Below are 23493 nucleotides of genomic sequence, written 5' to 3' on the forward strand. Positions count from 1 at the left end.
CTAGAATGTATGGTTCATCATAAGTTTGTTAAAGTCATGGTTGACTGCTGTTTTGGTAAGAGTTTTGATCAATGTTGTTTCTCCTCATTATTAGGATGAAAATCACATGATACCCCCCCCCCCCTTGCTCTTACTTCACTCTCCATCAAATCATTATCTCAGTGTTTCTTATGGCACAATAAAATCCCACATATCACAGTTTGGTCCTCCATTAGCCAATTTTGTTTTCAAATCTTTGATATGACAAAAAGCACAGATAGAAATATTCTTGTATATGTGAGTCCTTTCCCTCTATTCTTAACTTTCTTGGGGGGAATGACTAATAGTAATATTTCTGGGTCAAAGAGTGCACACAGTTTAATGGATTTGAGGGTATGGTTATGAGCTGCCTCACAGAATGGTTGAACCAATTCATGGCTCTAGCAATACTATGTGAGCATGTCTGTCATCCTAGGATCTATCCAACAATGAGTATTTTCCTTTTTTTTTTTAATCTTTGCTAGTTGGATGGGTGAGATAGGAATTTAGAACTACTTTAATGAGCATCTCTCTTATCATTAGTGATTTGGAATTCTTCACATGGTTGATGGTAGGATGCTTTTTTTCTTTTGAGAATTGCCTGTTTATACTCTTTGAATTATCAGAGAATGACATATATTTCCTCCAGTTCTTTATATATCTTAGATATTAAATGTTTAAAAGAACAATTTTCTGTGAAGATGGGGAGGCAGCACAGTGGAGTAGAGAGGACTTGGAGAAGGCATGATGAAGATTCTTGTCTAAGATGGTTAGATGCTCTACAGCCCTTAGAAAATAATTTTACTATTCCATGCCTGTTTTCTCACCTCTTAAATGAAAAGTTTGTATGTGATACTTTATAATACCCTTTTTATTACTAAATGTAGAGTACCAAGATTCTGTGATTTCTCCCCTTTAATTAATTCCTTCCTGAGCCAAACTGCTCTCATTTTGCTTGGACAGAAGCCTTTTAATTTTACATAAGCGGAATTGCTTATTTTATGTTTTATTATCATTTTAATTCTTTGTTTAGGTAAGAATTCTCTCTCTAAATTGATTTATAAATATAGTGAAATACTAATTAAGCTCAGTTACTCACTTGTTCCAAAAATAGATCTAAACAACAGAGAAAAATTAATATATACATAATATATATACATATGTAATAATACATAGGTAGACTGAGCCAATGGAGAAAAAAAGGACAATTCTACCAAATTTAACTTACTTATTCAGTGCCAATGCCAATCAAACTACCAAAATAATTATTTTATAGAGCTAGAAAACTAATAATAAAGTTCTTTTAGAAGAACAAAAGGTTAAGAATATCAAGGAAATTAATGAAAAATGTAAAGGAAAGTACTCTAAGTAGTATCAGAATTCTAGCTATATTACAAAATGGTAATCATCAAAATAGTCTGGTATTATATAAGAAAGAATGGTGGGTAAGTGGAATAGACAGGAAGGAATAAATGACCAGAGTTCTGGAAAGTATCTCCTCTCTCTTCTTTTTATGCCATGAATATTTATATTTAGATAAATTGTCTATTTAGAACTTACTGTAATATAGACAGGTGGTATAGTGGATAGATTGCTGATGGACCTGAACCCATGAAGACCTGAGTTCAAAATCCAGTTTCAAATACTATTTGTGTGACCATAGTTATTTAATCTCTGTCTGACTTTTCTATAAAATGGAGAAAATAATAGCACTTCTCTGCAAGGGTTGTTGTGAGGATCAAATGAGATCATATCTATGAACTACTTTGCTGAATGCTTTGTGGTAGGGGATTGTAATAGAATACTCTTGCTCTATAAGAAATGATGAGCAGATCCACTTCCAGAAAAAGAACTGTTAGAGTAGAAATGCAGATGAAAAATATGATTTATCACTTGCTTATTTCAGTATATGTTTGGGGGTTTGGTTTTATAAGATTATTCACTTACAAAAATGAATAATAAATTTGTGTGCTAATATATGTATAACCCATCTTGAATTGATATTGGCAGCAGGAGGGGGGAGAGAAGAAGGTAGGGAGGCAACATGGATCATATAATTTTGGAAAATGTATGTGGAAATTTGTTATTAAAATAAAAAATTTAAAAATAATTTAAAAAATGATGAGCAGGAGAATTTCAGAAAAAACCTAGAAAAATCTATGTGAACTGATACAGGGTAAAGTGAACAGAAGCAGTAGGAAACTGTACATAGCAATTGCATTATAATTATAATTATAATGAATAATTGTGAATCACTTAGTTATTCCCAGCAGTACAATGATCCAAGACAATCCCAAAGGACTATGATGACTTCTAGAGGAAGCATGGATGGAGTTTGAATGCAGATTGAAGTAACTTTATTTACCTCTTGAGGTTTATATTTATATATATATATATCTTCTTCCATAATGTGATGCATATGGGAATATGGTTCATATGGTAACACATATTTAACCAATAGCAAATTGCTTATTGTCTGGAGGGAAGAAGAAAGGGAGGGAGAGAAAGTGGAACCCCAAGTGTTAGAGAATGAATGGCAAAGATTGTTTTTAAAATATTAGCAAAGGAAAAAATCTTGCTGGGTATTGTTTGTGACATATAGGGAAAGGCTTGTGATTTTTTTTTATCATTTTCTTTTTAAATCTAGAGAATTAGCGTGTTCTAGGGGAGAGACAGCTAGCCTCAAAATCAGCAAGACCTTGCTTCAAGTCCTCTTGTGACACCCACAGATCGTGTGACCCTGGGATGTTACTTCACCTCTGAATGATCCAGGCTACATGTCTCTAAGCCTGTGAGAAGCTAAATCATTTTAGAGCAGCATTGGTAGAGGAATTCCCCCTTCATTGATAAAATCAGAGGCTTAATCCCTTTATCTCTCCAAATACCTGAATGACTGGGCACAGAGGCATGCTTGCATGAAAATCACAGTTTTGGAAAGTACTACATGCCAAGCCACTTGTTCCTTGCACCTCTCTCCATCACTGTTTTTCCAGTTCGTCTGTAATTCACATGTTGACTTTGTATTTATGGCCCATATTTGCAATCTGTCATGGCCTTTCCAAATGGCTTTATGACCATCTGATGGCCTTATGTTCTTGTTATGAACACTCTGCACTTTCCTGAGTGTTGGTCCTAATACTGTGGTATGGGAATCAGGAGTCGTTATAAGTTTTCCGGTGTCAGACAGACAGGATATACACAAATGGAGGACAGAAAAGGGAAAGACCAACCATTAAGATAAAAATGAATCTGCCCAATGAACTCCAGCAGAACGTGACAGTACTCTAGTGACTAATGACTATTGTTCTGATGTACTCTAAAATAGTGGAGATTTCTCCTACGAGGCTTTAAACTAAACCACAATATCTTAGCTTTTATTTGGAAAAGATGATCAGAACTGGTCCCAGCTCTAATCATGCATGCGCCAGCATTCTATAAGTGCAGCTGGCATTTAGGCTGTGAGAATACCCTACTGAGCCTTGAATTCTCTGACAAAGTTACAGAATTTTCTCCAAAGCATACACTAGACTAAAGATGAGCATAAAACATATTTAAGCTCCTCTCTCCTTAAAAATATGCTTCCTCTCAATGGGATAGTCCCAGTGGAAGAAGCACTGGATAAGTGGTCAGGAAGGCTCTTAAAGAGCTGAGGTCCAGTCCTGGATCTATTCACCACTGACATGTGTACTTGGGCAAATTCTCAATGTCTTGATCTATAAAATGGAGGTAATAACACATACCGTGCCTAGTGTGTACATTGGCTGGGAAACGTAGAGAATCGTGATTTGAAAGTTCAAAGGCCCCTCTGTGGTCATCCAGTTCATCCCATACAATCTAGGAATCTCCAATAAAACATAACTTACAAGTGGTTAACTAAATTCTGCTTAGAGTCTTCTAAAAAGGAAGAATTTACCATTTCCCAATACAGCTTATTCCTCTTTGGGATAGCTCTAGATTTTTTAGAAAAATTTTCTTGATATCAGAAAAAAATCTACTTTACCGCCTTCATACTTTGTTCTTGTTTTTTACCCTTTGATCCCAAATAGAACAAATTGAATTTCTCATTCACGCAACACTCTTCTCTTCTCTTTTACAGGCTAAACATGCTCTTTCCCTACAACTAATATTATTGGTACCTAAATTGGGCAATATGAAAAGAAGATAATTGAAAATATTTTGGTAAATTCTTTGAAAAAATTTGGAATTCATCAAAATTGACATTTGTTTGTCTATTCAATTGGCAATTGATTTGCTTTTGTGATGGTCAGATTATGGGACCTCTCTTTTTGCTCAGGGGTCAGTAAGCCATTTGGTCAGTCAATAAGCATTTAGGAAGTTCTTATATGCTTTGCTGCAAATTCAAAAAAAGGCAAAACCATAGTTCCAATGGAAATAAATTGCTCAGCACACATTGGATGAGATGTCATCAAATATCCATATGTCAGGCCATATTTCCTTTCAAGTAGCATAAATACTGTGCAATGTCTTTTTGTTGTTCCAATCTGTAATTTCATGGTGTATGCATTTCTAGTGTATTCTCCACCTCCACTTCTGACTAGACTTTTAAAAAATTTAATTGAATCTTATACAGGGCAAGACTTGTAAATTTTGAAATCAGTTAAATTTGTTTCAACTTTTCTTATTACCTTTTAAAAATAACAATATTTTCTTTTCCTCCAATTAAATGTAAAAACAATTTTAACAATCACTTAAAAAAGATTTGGGTACCAAATCCTCTTCCTTCTTCCCACTCTCCTGCCATCCTCCCTGAGATAGTAAGCAATTTGATATCAATTTTATATGTGCAATCATGTAAAACATTTTCCATATTCTGACCCTCTAGTCTTTTCCAATCATCTCCCTCCCCACTATTCAACTTCCTTTTATGTCTTGTCTTCCCCTATTAGACTGTTCACTCCTAAGGACTGTCCCCCGTGTTTTTGTTGCATTTGTATTTTCACTATTTAACTCAGTGCCTGGTCCATAGTAATAGTCCATAAACACATTATCTCTCTTTTATGTCTTCCTCCTCATCTTCTCCCTTCTCCTTCTTCTCCTCTTTCATTATTATTTATCTTCATCATCATTATTCTCTATGCACATATGTATATCCATATCTGTCATATAGGAATCAAAAATAGGACTTGAATCCAGTTCTCTTTTACTTCAAAGCTACTCCTCTGTTTATTAAATCATACTGCTCTTCCCATAGTGGATATTTGGTGAATCCTTTTTTGGGGTACTATGCCTATGACTTCATTGCTGTGTGAACTTTCAGTGAGCAAACACCTGCCACCAATTCTGATTGACACCTGCTTTGCACCAGAGAGTTGTCCAAGGGTACTGTGTTACATAGTGACTTGCCCAAGATCTCCAGTCAGGATGGGGCATGATTCTGGTTCACAGCCAGGTCTTCCTGAATCCAAGGATAGTTTTTTTCTCCACTTTACAGTGCTGATGCTCCAAATTCTAGTTACATGAATCAACAGGTATAAAGTCTTCACAGGTTCTGGAATGATTTGTAAACATATACAACAGAATATCTAGTGTTCTTCCTGGAAGTCACAGGGTTTACAAAGATGAAATCAGAGCCCTCTTCCCCAAACTAGTGAGATGGACATGATTGAAAAGGTTCACTAGCACCAAGTTCTGGCAATATGTCATTAATAGTTCCCAAGATTTTAGTTGGAATGTGTAAAAGTTAAAATTAATCTCAATAATTAAAAACATTATGTTGTAAGAGATTTATTAATGATCATTAGAAGCAAAGGAATAAGAAGGAAGCAAGATAAAAAACCACGTGCCCATGGCTAATCAACCTATTCAAAATCTCTGCTTACCACCACAGTCACAGCCCAGGAAGCAAAGAGAGCTGACACCAGGAACCCCACTCAATATATCCCTGTCTACAGGAAGTACATAATGACAGGAAGTCAGTGGGTTCCTGGGAAATGTAGTTTTTAGGGTAACAGATTTCCAATGACACAATTGGAAGCCATTTATTTCAGATGAGTTCAGATTGGGATGGACATAGGTAGTGAATTACAGAGCTATAAAAGGACACCACAGAAACTGGGGGCCTTGCCTTTCAGGTTAACTTCAAGAACAGCCATTAACTATGTCATAACATACTCTTCAGGGGACCATTGGCAGCAGACTAGTGTGCTGAATGGATTCTTTGTCCAACTCACTATAACGACTCCTTTGTTCTCACGCTTGTTTCCTAGAGTCAAAAGCCCATGTATGATTCTGGGGAGGATTGAATTAAAACCCCAAGTCTGTTGCCAATCCCTTAGAATTGGGAGTGGGTGGAGAAAATAAGCCGATAAGTCAAAATGACCAAGAAGAGAAACTGGAATTACAGAGAAAGATATGAGAAAGAACCCAACCTGACACTTGTGAATCATCAGAGATTTGATGAGGAAAGCAATAACTTTTAAGCACCATAGTAGCTGTCATTGCTCTAGAAATAGACAGTCCTATTAATGGGAAAGGAGACTAGATGGAATCTCAGCCTCTAAGACTCCTTGATACCACCTTTGACAGCCTCACCTGTCTCGACATGTCAATAAAGTTATTGAAATGAAATCTCCAAAGGATTGGTGAGCAAATTTGAGCATAAGAGGGACTTTGGTTACCATGTCATAATAAGAGGCCAAGAGACACCAAGTCCAAGGGCAGGATTCACTTTTGAATCCAGCCTGTCACTTACTCCAGTTGACACTTGACAAGACACTTAAAAAATACCCCAGATGTTCTGAGGAAAGTAGATGAGTACCTGATCATGTGGCCTTGGTGCCTCAGGTAACTTCTCTGGATTGTTTCCTCTTAGTCTCAGTTAGGCCACAATTTGCATTGATAGAGGTATTCCCACACTGGGGATGCCCATTCAAGGAAATTTCAGCTCTTTAATATATTTGTATATGCAGTGCCTGCAAAGGGGTCTCTTCTCGTGTTTGTTAATGTCTCCCTAGGGCTCTGGGAGCAATAAGAAGGCTTCAAGAGGAGATATTCAGGGGGCACCATGCAGATCTTATAAGGGCCAAATTCTTTTCTGCTAGAGGCTCCAGAACACGGCAGTAGGTGGGACGTAAGGAGGCAAAATGCCTTCTACCTATTGGTTTCAGGCAGGGGTTTTCTATGGGATGCAGAGTGATCTCTGTAAATTAAAGATGTAGGAGGGGACAGAAGGGAGTCATGGCAGGAGCAGGAGATGAAGGCTGTTTGGAAGCTCTTCCAGTGACTTGAGTAGTCTAATCTTTGCTACTTCCTAGAGATTTCTCTTTACACTAGCTCCCCGATAAATACAATACCACCATGTCAGGGTTACAGTGTTCTCTTTTGCTTATCTGCTCATGGTTAAATGTAAAAAAGGCTGGGTTTATGCATTACAGACTTAGAGCTGGAAGAGATGTCAGAGGTTCTTCAGTTAACAAAGGAAGACAATGAAGAATAGAGAACTTAAATGGCTTGCCAGGTTTCACATGAGTAATAAGTTTGTAAAAAATGGAGACAAACCCAGGACTCCAGTCCCCAGAAGTCCTTGCTCACTTCCCAGAATGCTTTGTAATCGCACTGAATTCTCACCTGGGGGAGATCACAAATTATTATTTAAAGGAGTTCTCTGCCTACTGAGGCGCTCTTTCCTACTTCCATTTCCTAGCAGATGCGTCTCTCATGATGTAAGTGAAATTGAATGGGCCTCTCTGGGCCTAGTCACGTGCTTTCTTATTCTGCATTTTCTTTAATCCTTAACCTTTAATAAACCTCATAAAATATAATACTCCTTGAGAGAGAGAAACTAATTTTAACTCTTACAAGTTTCAGAGATGAGATTTGAACTCAGGTCATATGACATGACACTAGGACCATGACTGCTTCCATTGTGCCATGCTGCCTCTCAGGAGAGGATCAGGGTTCAAATCCTGGCTCTGACTCTTACTATCTGCATGACATTGGAGACATTACTAAGCCATTCTAAGGCTCTCTGTAAAATGAGGGGGTTGGACTCTATCATTTCTAAGATCCCTTCAAGGTCTACATCTATGATCAGACCTTCTAGGGGAAAGGTTCCAAGCTTCAGGGACATCCCAATGCAGAGATAGAAGAGGAGTTTAGCTTTTGGTAACCTGTGATTCTCTCTGCATAAAAGGCAGCTCCTTACCTTTCTCTCAGGGGTCTCTTCCCTAGAGGGATTTGACTTTATATCCTGAGGATCTGATCTTCCATTAAGGGGACCTTGAACTGGCAGGAGACCTCAGGCTACCATCATTTTCTTGGCATTATTAATCTATAGCAGAGGGAAGTTCTTTAAGATTGAGCCCCACCTTCTTTCCCCTTGGTTGTGCTGGTGAGGTCACATCTGGACTCTGATCAACAGGTTTATGATGAGCCATAGTCAGAGAACAGCTGGGGCCGCCAACCAGGCCAAGGTTATTGGTCATATACAAAAGGAGAAAGCCATTGTGTCACTTGGGGAATATGTGTGTGTGTGAAACAGAGATAGAGAGAAATGAGAGAGAATGTTAATTAAAATTGGTTCTGAGTGAGAACAAAGAGATGGAACTGGGACTAGCTCTTCATCATCTTTCAGTCTTGATACTTCCATACTTTTTTTTTAAAACCTTTACCTTCCATCTTGGAGTCAATACTGTGTATTGGCTCCAAGGCAGAAGAGTGGTGAGGGCCAGGCAATGGGGGTCAAGTGACTTGCCCAGGGTCACACAGCTGGGAACTGTCTGAGGCCAGATCTATACTTTTTGATACTTTTCTGATACAGAAAATTAGAAACTCAGAGGTAGAATGAAACCTTGAGATTGTTGAGACCAACCTGTTTGTGAAGGATTATAATGTTCTTGGCAAGTGGTCTTTCTGTTTATGTTTGAAGATCTCTAATGAGGGGACCTTCTATTTCCCAAGGCCATTCCAAGGTAGCTGGTGGTACTGTGGGTAGAGCAATGGGAGATCTGATGTCAAATTCATACCTCAGAGACCCTGGACAAGTCACTTAACCTCAGTTTCTTCACCTGTAAAATGAGAAGAAAAATAGAATCTACCTTCCAGGGTTGACATGAGGATAAAATGAGATAATATTTGTAAAGTGCCTAGCACAGGGCCTGGTATGTAGTAGTGACCAAGTGAATGCTTGTCTTCTTTCTACTTTTAATTATCTATTTTTAGGAAGTTTCCCCTTCTATTAAGCACCCACAGATGTTGATTGACAGTTTATCTATAATTTCTAGTCTTATAGATTTGTCTAGCACATTGAGTTATTAAGATTTTTGACTGTAGTCACACAGATAGTATGTGACAGAGGCAAGACTTGAATTCAGGGCTTCCCAATCGTGAAGCAGCCAGTTTCTCCACTCTTTCAGGCTTCCTCTCATGTATGTAAATGTTTATGTAATGTAAAATGTAAAAATTTACATTTTTAGAAATATAAGTGAAACTTGATTGTTTTGTGTTTCAATTTAATCCTACAAACACTAAGCATCTAAATGTTTCCTTTACTAAAGGAGGGAAGGAAGGGAAGGAGGGAGGGATGTAAGGAGGAAGAAAGGGAAAAGGGAGGAAAGGAACAAAGAAGGAAGGACAGTTTCCCTCCTTCCAGGGACTGAGCTAGAGACCAGGAATACAAAGATAATAAAAGAGTCCTTACCCTCAAAGAGCTTTCATTATTAGAGGACACAGCAGGTTCAGAAATTCTTACAAAGAAAAAGAAAACTCAAATAGAAGAAAGTGCTAATAACCAGAGAAGTGGAGAAAGATTGGGAAAGACCTTGTGCAGTTTATTTCCCCTGTGTTATACTTTGAGGATACAAACTCAAGGTGAGGAAAGAGCATCTTTCAGTAATGAGGGATGACTGATGCAAATGCATGGAAGTGGGAAAAAAGTAGGGAACAAGAAGCAGATCAGTTTAGTTGTCTCAGAAGAAGTAAATGAGAGTAATGAGCCACAAAACACTAGTATTAGGGTATTAATTTTGCTTCCTATTAAGGTTGGATTCATTTACTCATTAGACAACCATTTTCAAGTGCCTCCTATGTTCTAGGCACTGTGATACAAAGACAAGTCAAAAGAATCCTTGCCCTGGAGGACTTCACATTCTACTGAGAAGAAGCTGCACACACATAAATATAAGTAAAAACAAAATATATAAACAGTGCTTGCTTCCTATTGATGGAGCCCTTAGGTTCATAGGGCCTCTGTGGTTTCCTCCAGTTTGAACACTGTCCTTTACAAAGCTGGTTAATATCTTCCCACCACCATCTTGAGCCTGAAAACTTGACGTAGGACAACTCCATTGACATATATCATGGCCACATCATTTATTTACTTTCTCAAAAGAGGACTAATGCTCCTGATTCCCTGTTTTTCTGCTTAAAGTAGGTCTTTTCACAGTGGAAGCCTAAGGCTCTAGAGGGCACACTTCAACTGCTTTTGAAGCAAAGGAGAAGCATTTTCCAAAAGCATTTCAAACAGCAGGAGAAAAACCAGCTAATGAGTCAATGCCTTTTCCTTTTATTCATAAATCAGACGGATCAATAATTGTTTGAAATGGGAAGGGAATATTCAGACCTCTTTGGAGGGGAGAGTTGAAATGGTTTCTGAGTTAACAAAAATGACAAATATCAAATCTCTGACTTGCCCTCAGTTGTGACTGCCCTGAAACTTATCGTGCCCGTGGTCTTTGCAGGAATGTCACAGAGCATGAAGTGATGGGGACTAATTAAAGCTCCCTATTGATGGTGGGACTCAAGTCTAGGAAAGGTGACAGATTTTCTCACATTTTGCAGGAATGACACATATTTACACCTTGCAGCCACCAGCTGGAGATGAATTTTCTTCAGATGAAATGGTTAGCTTGCATTGTGGGGTGAGAGTTTCTGGCTGTGACACTGAGGTCCCCACTTCTCTACTTCTCCCCCACCCCATCATGAAGAGGCTGTGTGACCTCTTATAATTCTCTTTCTGTCCCTGGTTCTCAATGTCTTTACCTGTAAAAGGAGGGGACTGAATTAAATGATCTATGTTTCTCCCCTACTCTGCCCCAAACCACCCAAGCTTTAGTATTTGGCAGTTGTCTATTTTCTTTAGGACAAAATGCAGTTTAATTCAAGAAATTATGGAGCAGAATAAAAATGTCTATTGCTCAGGCCATCTAGGGATACTCTACATATGCCTTGTATCCATCTTATAGGGACATATTTATGTATATGTAGATTCTCCCATTAGAATGTAAGCCCCTTGAAGGGTATCTGGGTAGCTCAGGGGATTGAGAGCCAGGTCTAGAGATGGGAGGTCCTGGGTCCAAATCTGGCTACAGACACTTCCTAGCTGTGTGACCCTGGGTAAGTCACTTACTCCCCATTGCCTAGCCCTTACAATTTTTCTGCCTTGGAACCAATACACAGTAGTGATTCTAAAATGGAAGGTAAGGGCTTAAAAAAAGAATAAGATGTAGGGGACAACTAGGCAGCTCAGTGGATTGAGAAGCAGGCCTAGAGATGGAAGGTCCTGGGTTCAAATATGGCCTCACACACTTCTTAGCTGTGTGACCCTGGGCAAGTCACTTATCCCCATTGGCTACCCCTTACCACTCTTCTGCCTTTGAACCAATACTCAGTATTAAATCTAAGATGGAAGGTAAGGGCTTAAAAACAAAGTTAAGTGGAGTGGGGTAGCTGGATGTCTCAATGTATTAAGAACCAGGTCTAGAAACAGGACATCCTGGGTCCAAATCTGGCCTCAGACACTTCCTAGCTGTGTGACCCTGGGCAAGTCACTTAACCCTCATTGCCTAGCCCATACCACTCTTCTGCCTTGGAACCAATACACAGTATTGATTCTAAGAAAGAAGATAAAGGTTAAAAAAAAGTTAGGTGGAGGTGAGTGTATAGGATATCAGGCCTGGAGTCAGGAGAACCTGTTTTCAAATCTGGCCTCAGACACTTCCTAGTTATGTGACCCTGGGCAAGTCACTTAACCCCCACTGCCTAGCCCTTGCTGCTCTTCTATTTTGGAATTGATACTAAGACAGGTGAGAATTAAAAAAAAGGTTACATGAAGAATAATAGATTGGGGAGGAAACAATGGAGGCAGGAAAACCAAGTGAGATGCTATTATGATAATCTAGGACAGAGCTAATTAGATTTGACCTAGGATAATATTGAGAGAAAGGGACATCAATGAGCAAGATTAATGGAAGCCAAATTGATGAATTGGAAAATGATTCTTTTTGAGAAATTAAGGAAAAGGAAGAATCAGGGATGATGGTGATGAGCCTGCAAAGGGAAGTCTTCAGAGGTCTTAAACAGTCAAGCTGAGATTCAAACCCAGATCCTCAGAATCCAAATCCCACACTCAGAGCCCCCCCCCAGACTGAGGTGATCCAAATTTGTAAATCTTCTGAAATGCCTACTTGCTCCTATTTCCTCCCATGATCAAGATATTCCTTAGCACTCCCCATCCGATTACACACAGTGAAGGAGGGGGAGGAACCCTTGTAATTTTGCAGTTCACCTTTAAAACAATGGAATTCTTTGGCCATGGAGCACAATGATTAATAGCCTCTATTGATTTTCAAAAGTAAGGAAATACAGTGGCGTGAAGCAGTGAATAAGAAGCTTAACTTTCCCATTACTCGTTTGCTGTTTTAAAAGGGTATTTGGAAATGACTCTTTCTTGGGGAATGTCAGTGAGTTTCTAAATATTAAAAACCTTTTTATGTGTTGTGTAAAGGTGAAGAGTGTTCCTTCTGCTAGCACGACTCCCGCTTTCCAAAGCATGCCAGTCACCGAGGGATGTACCCATACAAGCTGCCTGCTTCAGAGCATCCTTCCTGCTTCTCAGTTGTCTATTTGAGGAGAATAATTTGTCAGTATGAATGTGTATATGTATGTTTATTTGCATATGCACATATTCATAGGAAGAGAGGCACCGTGGCATTGTGGGGAAGAGAGTGGGTCTCAGTTAGGGAGACCTCTTCAAGTCCTGCCTATGACAGATGACCCTGTATGATGCTGGGCAAATTGTGGAACTTCTCACTGCCCTAAACAACTCCTTTTATATCCTGTGGAAAACGTAATGAGATGCCTTGGGAGATGGAGTTTCCTTATTGGGAATATTTTTTGAATCCTTACCTTCTTAGAATCAATACTGAGTATTGGTTCCAAGGAAAAAGAGCAGTGAGGGCTAGGCAATGGGGGTTAAGTGACTTGACTAGGGTCAAATGTCCAGAGATTCTGAGGTCAGATTTGAACCTAGTACCTTCCATCTCTGGCCTGACTCTCAATCCACTGAGCTATCTAGTTGTCCCCCTTATTGGGAATTTTCCATATATAACCTATTGTGAATTAACAGACCCATTCAATATATTTTGTTATCTATCTATCTATCTATCTATCTATCTATCTATCTATCTATCTATCTATCTATCTATCCATTCATCCATCCATCCATCCATCCATCCATCCATCCATCCATCTATCTATCTATCTATCTATCTATCTATCTATCTATCTATCTATCTCTCTCTCTCTCTCTCTCTCTCTCTCTCTATCTCTCTATCTCTCTATCTCTCTATCTATCTATCTATCTATCTATCTATCCATCTATCTATATTTGGAGAAAATAGTGGAAATTTTCTTGTTCTCTTTTTCCCCAAGTGAAGAGTTTGAACAAGATTGCTTTGGGGATAGCTTCTAACGTAATGGAAGAAAAGCAGGGGAAGCAAATGTACTCAGTGTTGGGTCATGATGAAACCTAAAGCAGTACAATTGGATGGGAAATGAAGAGATGGGCACACTTCTTAAATGGAGGTTTAGGGAGGAGCTCTCTCCCTCACATTATATTCAGAGGGTCCCAGGACCAGAAGGTGCCAAAGTGAGTGTCTAGGCTGGTGGGATCTTGTAGGATGTTGAGGTTTCTGGGGGTGGGATGAAGAAATCCAAAGGAGTGAGGGCAGCTCAGAAATGAAGAGGTGGAGCATTGTTGTCAGCCTGATGGTTCATAAATAGGATCTTGGGATCCTAATTCAGTAGCAAATAAAGGTTGTAAAGTGAAAAACATTCATATTGATTGAGGTAGAAATAATAAACTTGTAAATTTAATGGAGATGAAGCAGCGTAGATGTAAGTCAGAGAGAAGCTTTGAGGTTGCTGAGTGTAAATAAGCTGTCTAAACAGAGTTGGAGCTACCCTGAATGAATAAATGAATGAAAGAGTGAGTGAATGAAAAAGCTTTTATCAAATACTTACTATGTCCCATGCACTTGGCATCTAGCACTGGATAAGTGCTCACAATAAAAATGTGAAAGCAGAGATAGTGGGCAAAGAGGTACTAAAGCTATCTCTGCAGATGCTATGATGGTATATGTGGAAAATACTAGAGATTCAAATAAAAAGTCAGTTGAAATGATCAATCATTTTAGCAAAGTAGCAGGGTATAAAATAAAGCCATGTAAATCATTGACATTTTTGTACTTTACTAACAAAGACCTATAAGAAGAGATGAAAGAGATACTGTATTCAAAATAACCACAGATAGCCTAAAATGCCTGGGACTATACCTGCCCCCCCAAAACCAAGGAACTACATGAACATAATTATAAAACAATTCACACAAATAAAGTCACATCTAAATAATTGGCAAAATGTCAATTGTTCATGGATTGGCAGAGCCAATATAATTTCAATGATGACCCTACCTAAACTAATCTGCATATTCAATTCTATCCCAATTAAATGACAAAAAATATTTTATTAGACTAGAAAAATTAATAACAAATCTGAACTGTTAGAAAAAATGCAGAATATTAAAAGAATTAATAAAATGTAAAGGAAGGAGATTTAGAAGTACTAAATTTTATTATACATTTTTTAAAATTTTATTTTAATTTTTTAAATTTTATTATAAAGCAGTAATTCTCAAAACTATCTGTTACTGGCCAAGAAATAGAAAGGTAGATCAGTGGAACAAGACATACAACAAATAAAGATTACAGTAACCTTGTATTTGACAAAAGCATAAATAAAGTTTTTTGAGGTAAGAAATCACTATTTGTTTAAAATGATTGGGACAATTAGAAAGTAGTTTGACAGAAACTGGGTATAGATCAATCTTATACCACCCACTAAGATAAGATCAAAATGGATGCATTGATCTAGACTTAGAAGAAAATATCATAAGTAAATTAGCAGAACAAAGGAACAGATTACCTATCAGATTTATGGATAGGAGATGAATTTTTAAGTCAACAAGAGGTGGAGAGCATAGTGAATGGAAAATGGCAAATTATGAGTACATAATATTGAAAAGCTTTTGTACAAATAAAACAAATGTTGCTAAGATTTGAAGGAAAGAAGAAAATTGGGAAAAAATTTATAGGTAGCCCTTCAGATAGAGGTCTTATATATAAAATATATAGAGAATGTTGGGTGGGGGTCCAGAGGTGAACCCCTGGGGTTTGGGAAGGATACCTTTTGCAAGAATGCAAGACTCTGAAACTTGGCTTAAAAATCAAGAGAATTTGGAATTTGGAATTTGGAAAGTAATGTTGAATCTGACCAGGAGGCAGCATAGGTGGAAGGAAGCCTTCCTTCTAGGCGGAACAGCAGGGGAGGAAGATCTGCTCCTTGGGAGGACCACAAGACAGCATCAGTGGAGGAACCTGGAGGGTTGCTCCCCAAATGCCTCAATTCTGGGGGTTTTACATTCTTTTACAGCAGTGAGGAGGGGATTCTGGGGCTAGGGGTTGGGGAGGAAGTCTGCCTGAGGGCATGGGGGTAGCTCTCATGATTTGGAGGATAAATGAATGGGGTGTGTCTCATTGTTCATCTCAATTCAATGGGGGCAATCAAAGGAGGATAATCTTCAAGGTCAGGTGTTTTGGGTTGGGAGTCATGAGGGCCTTAGGGAGCTAAGGAATTTCCCTGATAATAGTTTGCCTGAGTTTCTGGGGGTACAATGCCCATGCCAGAGAACTTTGTCAGATTTATAAGAATGAGACATCCCCCAACTGATAAATGGGAAAAAGACATGAATAGATAATTTTTGGAAGAATGAATCAAAGTCATATATAGGTACTTGAAAAATGCTCTAAATCACCACTGATTAGAGAAATGCAAACCAAAACAATTCTGAGACATCTCTCACTCATCAGATTGGCTAAAATGACATAAGGGCAAAAGGACAAAATTTGGATTGGATATGGGACAATGGGGACACAAATTCATTGTTAATGGAGTTGTGAACTGATCCAACCATTTTGGAGAGCAATTTGGAATTATTCCCAGAGAGTTATAAAACTGTGTACACCCTTAGAACCAGAACCATTACTGGATCTTTTCCCCAAGAAGATCAGGGAAAAAGGAAAAGAAGCTATTTATTTCAAAATATACATAACTGCTCTCTTTGTGGTAGAAAAGAACTAGAAATTGGGAGGATGCTTATCAATTGGAGGTCTAAACAAATTATGGTATATGATTTTGATGGAGTATTACTGTACTGTGAGAAATGATGGGCAGACTAATTAAAAAAATAAACCTTGGAAAGAATTACAAGGGATAATGAATAACAACATGTGTAGAACCAGAATAATATCACACATAGTTACAGATTTAATTCTTGAAGAATAAATTGTGAATGTTACTTCCAGAAAGATGGAAACATGAAAGACATAACTTGAATGAATGTGCCTGTCTTGGGATGATGCCTACTGTGATGTGGGGAGGAGAGAATTTGATTGTGATTCCAGAACTTGAAAGAAATGGTAGGGAGATTGAGGAGGATGATAGAATGAGGAGAAGATGACCAGGGCATAAGGTGAGCATAAGGCTATCTCTGTATAAGGGACACCTGAGGCTTTCACCAATCGGAGTAATCTTTAAATAGTATTGTTTCACTCAATAAAAACAAATCAAATCTATTGAATTTTTATTGATCTGATGAGTATGAAGTAGACTTTCTTAAACCTTCCCCTAATCCCTATTCTTCTTTCCAATGTTCACTGATATTTGAAATTTCTTTAATAGAGCATGTTGTCTTCTATTGTCATGACTAAGGGACATACCATTTATTAAGTGCCTGTTATGGCCCTATACTGTACTAAACAATGAGAATATATATATATATATATATTTATAAATATATATATGACAGTCTTTGCCCTCAAGGTGCTTACTGTATTCTGGGCAGAGACAATATATAAATAAAATGCTGAGAAAGGGAGGAGAAGGTAAAAACAGTTTTAGGGGACATCCATTTATTTTTAATATAATATATTTAAATAAGATATAAATAAATGGCAATAATTCATCATCTCTAACACTCTTCCTCCAACTGAGAGGATCTTCCAAGGCTCTCTCTTTGGCCCTCTCTTTATTCTTTACTCTTAGAAATATCATCAGCTTCCTTGGATTCAACCATCATCTCTATGTAGACCATTTCCAGATCAATATATCCAGACCTACTCTTTCATTAGTTTCAATCTTGTATCAATAATTTCTTGTTGGATATTTACAAATGTGTCTCAAATTCAACATGTCCACAAAAGAACTTATTTTTCTTCCCCAAATAGCTACTCTTTCTTTCTTCCCTTCTGTCTTAGAATTGATACTAAGTATTGGATCCAGGATTGATGAGTGGTCATGATTAGGAAAGGGGGGTTAAGTGACTTGCCCAGGGACACACAGCTCAGAAGTGTTTATTTGAACCTAGGACCTGTGGTCTCTAGGTATGGTGCCCCATCTACCTATTACCTACCAGTAATCTAGGTTTTCTATTTCTGTCTCCTTGACTCCTCACTCTCATATATTTCACATATTTTGTAATCAGTTGTCAGATTTCTCTATTCAGACTTTCCATATGTCCAGTCTTCATATGCCTGGAAGGCTCTTCTAAACCTTTATCACTTAGAATCCCTTGCTTCTTTCAAGACCCAGCTCAAGGGCTTCCTTTTTCTTTTTTGAATCCTTACTTTCTCTCCTAGGAGCAACTCTAAGACAGAAGAGCTAGGCAATAAGGGTTAAGTGACTTGCCCAGGGCCACATAAGCTCACATAGCTAGGAAGTGTCAAGGCTTGTTTTGAATCCAGGTCATCCCAATTCCAAGCCTAGTACTCTATCCCCTGAGCAAATTCATGTGCTATCTCATTCAGAAGTCATATAAGTGACCAATCTTGTAAGTTTCAGATAGAACAATGTATTTGGACTTAAGGAATGCTTGTTGGATAGGATGTGGTGGGTCCTTCCTTACTAGATCAAAGTTCACATGGCTCATTTTCCATGTTCTCTGGTTGTCTTCCATTCCTGGAATGCTGTCCCTCCTTATCTTCACCTACTCATCTCCCTGACTTCCTTTAAATTTCATCTTTTAGAGGGAACATTTTTCATTTTAATGCCAGGACCTTCTCTGTTTTTTATTGTCATTCAGTTGTTTCAGTTGTGTTAGATTCTTATGATCCATTTGGAGTTTTATTAGCAAAAAATACTGAAATGATTTGCTATTCCTTCTCCAGTTCATGTTACAAATGGGGAACCTGAGGCAGAGTTAAGTGACTTGCTCAAGGTCATGCAGGTAGAAAGGCTCTGAGGCCAGATTTGAACTTGGGAAGATCAGTCTTCCTGATTCCAATCCCATTGCTCTAGCTACTGTACCACCTAGCTACTCCCTCTGTTAACTATTTCCAATTTATCTTTTATATAGCTTGTATGATATCATTTGTTGTCACTCCCATAAGATTGTAAGCTCCTTGAGGACAAGGACTGTCTTGCTTTTTTGTATTTTTAGTACTTACGGTAGTCCTTGGCAGAGATGAGGCACTTAATATCTATTTGACTGGCTGATTGACATTCACAAGGTCCAAATGGACCAGTTTTCTTTTGAGATGTTTTCAGACTCAGCGATTGGGTGATTGTGAACTTTTTATTTGAAATTTCAAACAGGAAGTAGCCTGTTGCTCAAAATTCAGGGTTGGGCTGATGCCAGTAAGAGTAGAGGCACAGGGGTATAACACATAAGAACTCCACTGGGACAGAGTAAAAGGTGTTTTCCTGGCTCTGCCTTCCACTCCCTGGGTGACTGAGCAAGTCAGTTCCTATCTCTGGGCTTCACCTTCTTCAAGGGTAAAATGAGAGGGATGGATTAGATGATTAACAAGATTAGTTCTTGTGCAAACTCCAGGTCTGAGGGTCTCCTGACAGTCTTGCTGTTTGTCACACATATTTAGCAGCCCATTTCCTAGTCATCACACTAGCTGTACCCTCTCTTTTCCCTTATCACCTTTGCTTCTTAGAAGGCATAGATTCTTTTAAACCACAGCTCAAGTGCCACCTCCTATGGGGAGTTTCTCCTGTTCTGCTCCTTCATCTCTACCTGCTACTCTTCCCCCTTACCTTGAGCTCTTGTTGGATATATATTTACATCCAACAGAATGTTAAAACAGTATGGCTTATGTTAAACAATTGGTTCTCTTAAAAAAAACACCTTTTTTTAAACCCTTACCTTCAGCCTTAAAATCAATACTGTTTATTGGTTCTAAGGCAGAAAAGTAGTAAGGGCTCGCTAATGGGGATTAAGTGACTTGCCAAGGGTACCACAGTGAAGAAGTATCTGAGGTCAAATTTGAATCCAGGACCTCCTATCTCTGGCCTTGGTTCTCAATCCACTGAACTATCTAGCTACGCCCAGGATATACTTTTAAATTTAATCTGAATTGTTAACATCAATTCTGCTTTACTTTTGGTTTTAGACAATTAAAAAATCCAATAAGTGAAACCCTGATTTGTAGAGTTTGCCAATTTCTGAGGTGTGATGTTCACACTAAAATCTAATGATTTAGGTCCAGTACATTCTATTTATATCAAGCAATCAATGTGTATTTATTGTGTTGTCTGCTAATTGAATACTAATTGAAACAATAAATTAAGCAAAGTTGCAGGATACAAAATAAACTCACAAAAATCATTAACATATGTCTATACTCCCAATAAAGCCCAACAGCAAGAGACAGATTCCCATTTCAGATAACTGTAGACAATATAAAATACCTGAGAATCAACCTGCTAAGATAAACCCAAGGAACTGTATGATCACAATGACTAAACACATCACACAAATAAAGTTAGATTTAAACTGGAAAAACATTAAATGCTCATGGATAGGCTGAGCCATTATAATAAAAATGACAATTCTTGCTAAATTAATTTACTTATTCAGTGCCATTCCAATCAAGCTATGCCCTGTTTATCTCAAAGAGCTAGAAAAAAACAACAAAACTAATCTGGAAGAATAAAAACAGAATAGCAAGGGAATTTATGAAAAAAAATGTGAAGGAAGGTGGCTTAGCTGCACTGGATGTGAAACTATATTATGAAGTGGCAACCACCAAAACAATCTAGCATTGGCTAAGAAATACAGTGTAGGGCCAGTGAAATACATTAGGCACTCAACACATTGGTAAATGATCATTGTAACCTCGTGTTTGACATATCCAAAGATCCAAGTATTCAGAAGAAGAACTAGCTATTCCTGGGAAAGCTGGTAAATAATGTGGCAGAAATTAGGCACAGACCAACACCTCATATTGTATACCAAAGTAAAGTCAAAATAAAGGGCACTGCCACAAACAAATCTGAGGAGTAGAAAATAGTTTACCTGTCAGTCCTATAGATAAGGGAAGAATTTGGGTCAAAATAAGACATAGAGAACATTATGAGTCATAAAGTAAGTAACTGACTACATTAAGTTGAAAAGTTTCTGCACACACAAAAGCAATTAAAAGGCAAACAACAAACTGGGGAAAAGCTTTATAGCAAATCTCTCTGATAAAGATTTCATTTCTCAAATATGTAGAGAACTGCGCCAAATTTATAAGAATAGAAAGCATTTCCCAATTGAAAATGGTCAAAGAATATGAACAGGCAATTTGCAGATGAAGAAATTAAAAGTATCTTTCTTTAGTCATAGGAAAAATGCTACAAATCATAGTAATTAGAGAAATACAAATTAAACAATTCTGAGATGCCACTTTCTACCCTTTAGACTGGTTGGAGACGATATAGAAAAATTGGGACTCAAATACATTGCTAGTGGAGTTGTGAACTGAAACAATCATTCTGGAGAGCAATCTGGAGCCATACCCAAAAGGCCATCAGACTTTGCATTCCCTCTATCCCAGCAATACTACTACTAGGTCTTTATCCTGAAGAGATTAAAGATAGGGGAAAAAACCTACAGGAATATTTATAGCAGCTCTTTTTGTGGTGGCAAAGAAGCGGAAACTGAAGGGATGTCCATCAGTTGGATAATTGCTAAACAAATTGTGGTATGTGATTGTAATAGAATAATAATGGCTATAAGAAGTGGCAAATACGATGATCACCAAAAACCTGGAAAAACTTACCTGAAGTGATACAAGGTGAATGAATAGAATCAGGAGGCTTTTGTACACAGTAACAGCAATAATGCATGATAATGATGACTTAACTATCATCAACAAAGAAAAGGATCCAGGAAGACTCCAAAGGAGTCATCCTTCTGGATGTTGGTGTTCTCTTCCCTTCAAAGTATTTAGAATCTATTTATGGATAAAATGTTGAAACTCTCTGAGAGAAAGCAGGATCTTGAGACATGGGACCTTTCCATAATTTATTGGTGAATATGTCACCAATCCATAGTTGAATTAATGTAAGTTCTTTGAAAGCCAAGAAGCATTTTTCTTTTTACCTCTAGCACTTAGAACATTATTAGGGGCTAAATTGTTGAGAGATCCATTTGGCTTCATATTCCCAGCACCTAGAAAAGTGGCTGACACAAAACAGGCACTTAATATATGTTTATTAACTGCTTGATTTTTCTTTGTCTGTCCAGCACCTAGAAAAGTACCTGGGACATAGTTAGAGGCTTAAAGGTTTAATTCATTTCTTTGAGTATCCCTAGCCTTTAGTGCTAGAGTCAACAGGATGTACATAAATATCTAGTTTTTCTGTAGTTGCTTACATGTTATCTTCTATTAGGCTATGAAATTCCTTGAGAGAAAAGATAGTTTTTATGACCTTCCTTTGAGTTCCCAATGCTCACATCCTTAGTCAGCTCAAATAGTGCCTGCCTGAGAGTAGATGCTTACTAAATGGGTATGAATTAGACTTTAATGCTTGTTGAAATGGATTCATTTTAATGGCACAAATAAGCCAAAACTCAGTTTTGGTGACTGCCAAAGTCATACAGGTAAGTCAAAGATGTGGAATTAAAAGTCTACATAATCTTCCCCCCCAAGTCACACTTGGCCTCTCTTTAGCCAACCTCTTCTGAAGCATCATGGGGTAAAAGCTGGACACACCGGAGGTTCCCTGTTATTTTGTCCTTTATTATCAAATGCCAGAATGCAAAATGAAGATCAGTCTTAATAATAGAAATGATTGTGCAATTTACATCAAGGCAGATCTAATTAAAAGCCTAATCCTTAAAGGAACATAATTGGATTTACATATTCACTTCAATGCAATTAAGAGTTGGTATTTAAAGGGCATGGTTCTTTTTTCACATTTTCTTTATGGCAAAACTGGGGCTTTTTTTCTTTCTTCTGGTTGTTGTAGTCAAGATAAACACTTACTTTTCAGTCCTTAATCATGGGGAAGTAATGGCCTTGTTTAGGCCCAATCATTTTGGGAAGTAAAAAAGAATCATGGTAGATTTAAGTGCTCTTCTCCTGGCATTTACAATGCACATTATAGGACATACATTTTAACTGCATTCCATTTCTTTTAATTCAAACTTTAGCAAGACTCAAACACAAATTAAAGTGCCCTGTATCCAGACCCCAGTATAATGTGGTAGATGAAAGAGTTATGCTGAAATCAGAAAACTCAGCATCAAACTCCAGTCCTCTTAATTAGCCCCTAAGAGCTTAGTGGCATCTCTGGACCATCTCGTCTAATTTGAAATGATACTGATTCTTCAATAGCTCTCACAAGTGGTCACTGGTCTTGTGTTGGGACATCCCAAAAGAGGAAAAACTCAGTATCAACACAGGTAACTGATTTCTTTTTTTGGATAACTCAGATACTTGGGACTTTTTTCCTACAAGAGAAAGTCAGATGTCATTGAGTAAATCACTATGAATTTTCTGAAATCTGTTTCTTCATCTGTAAAATGATGACAAAAGTTCCTTGTGGTAGCTACCTGATAGTGCTGTAAAAATCAGAGTAATAATTTCTGGGTTGGAAGGGACTTTTGTTGTTGTTCAGTTGTTGCCATCATGTCTACATCTTTTATCACCTAATTTTGGGGTTTTCCTGGCAAATTTGGAGCAGTTTGATATTTCCTTCTCCAGATCATTTTTCAGATGAGGAAACTGAGGCAAACTGGGGTTAAGTGGTTTGCTCAGAGTCACATAGCTACTAATTGTCTGAGCCTAGATTTGAACTTGGGAAGATAAATCTTCCTGATTCCAGGTCTTCCACTCTATCCATTGT

This window comes from Monodelphis domestica, chromosome 1 (assembly GCF_027887165.1).
Source record: "Monodelphis domestica isolate mMonDom1 chromosome 1, mMonDom1.pri, whole genome shotgun sequence".
Lineage (NCBI taxonomy): Eukaryota > Metazoa > Chordata > Mammalia > Didelphimorphia > Didelphidae > Monodelphis > Monodelphis domestica.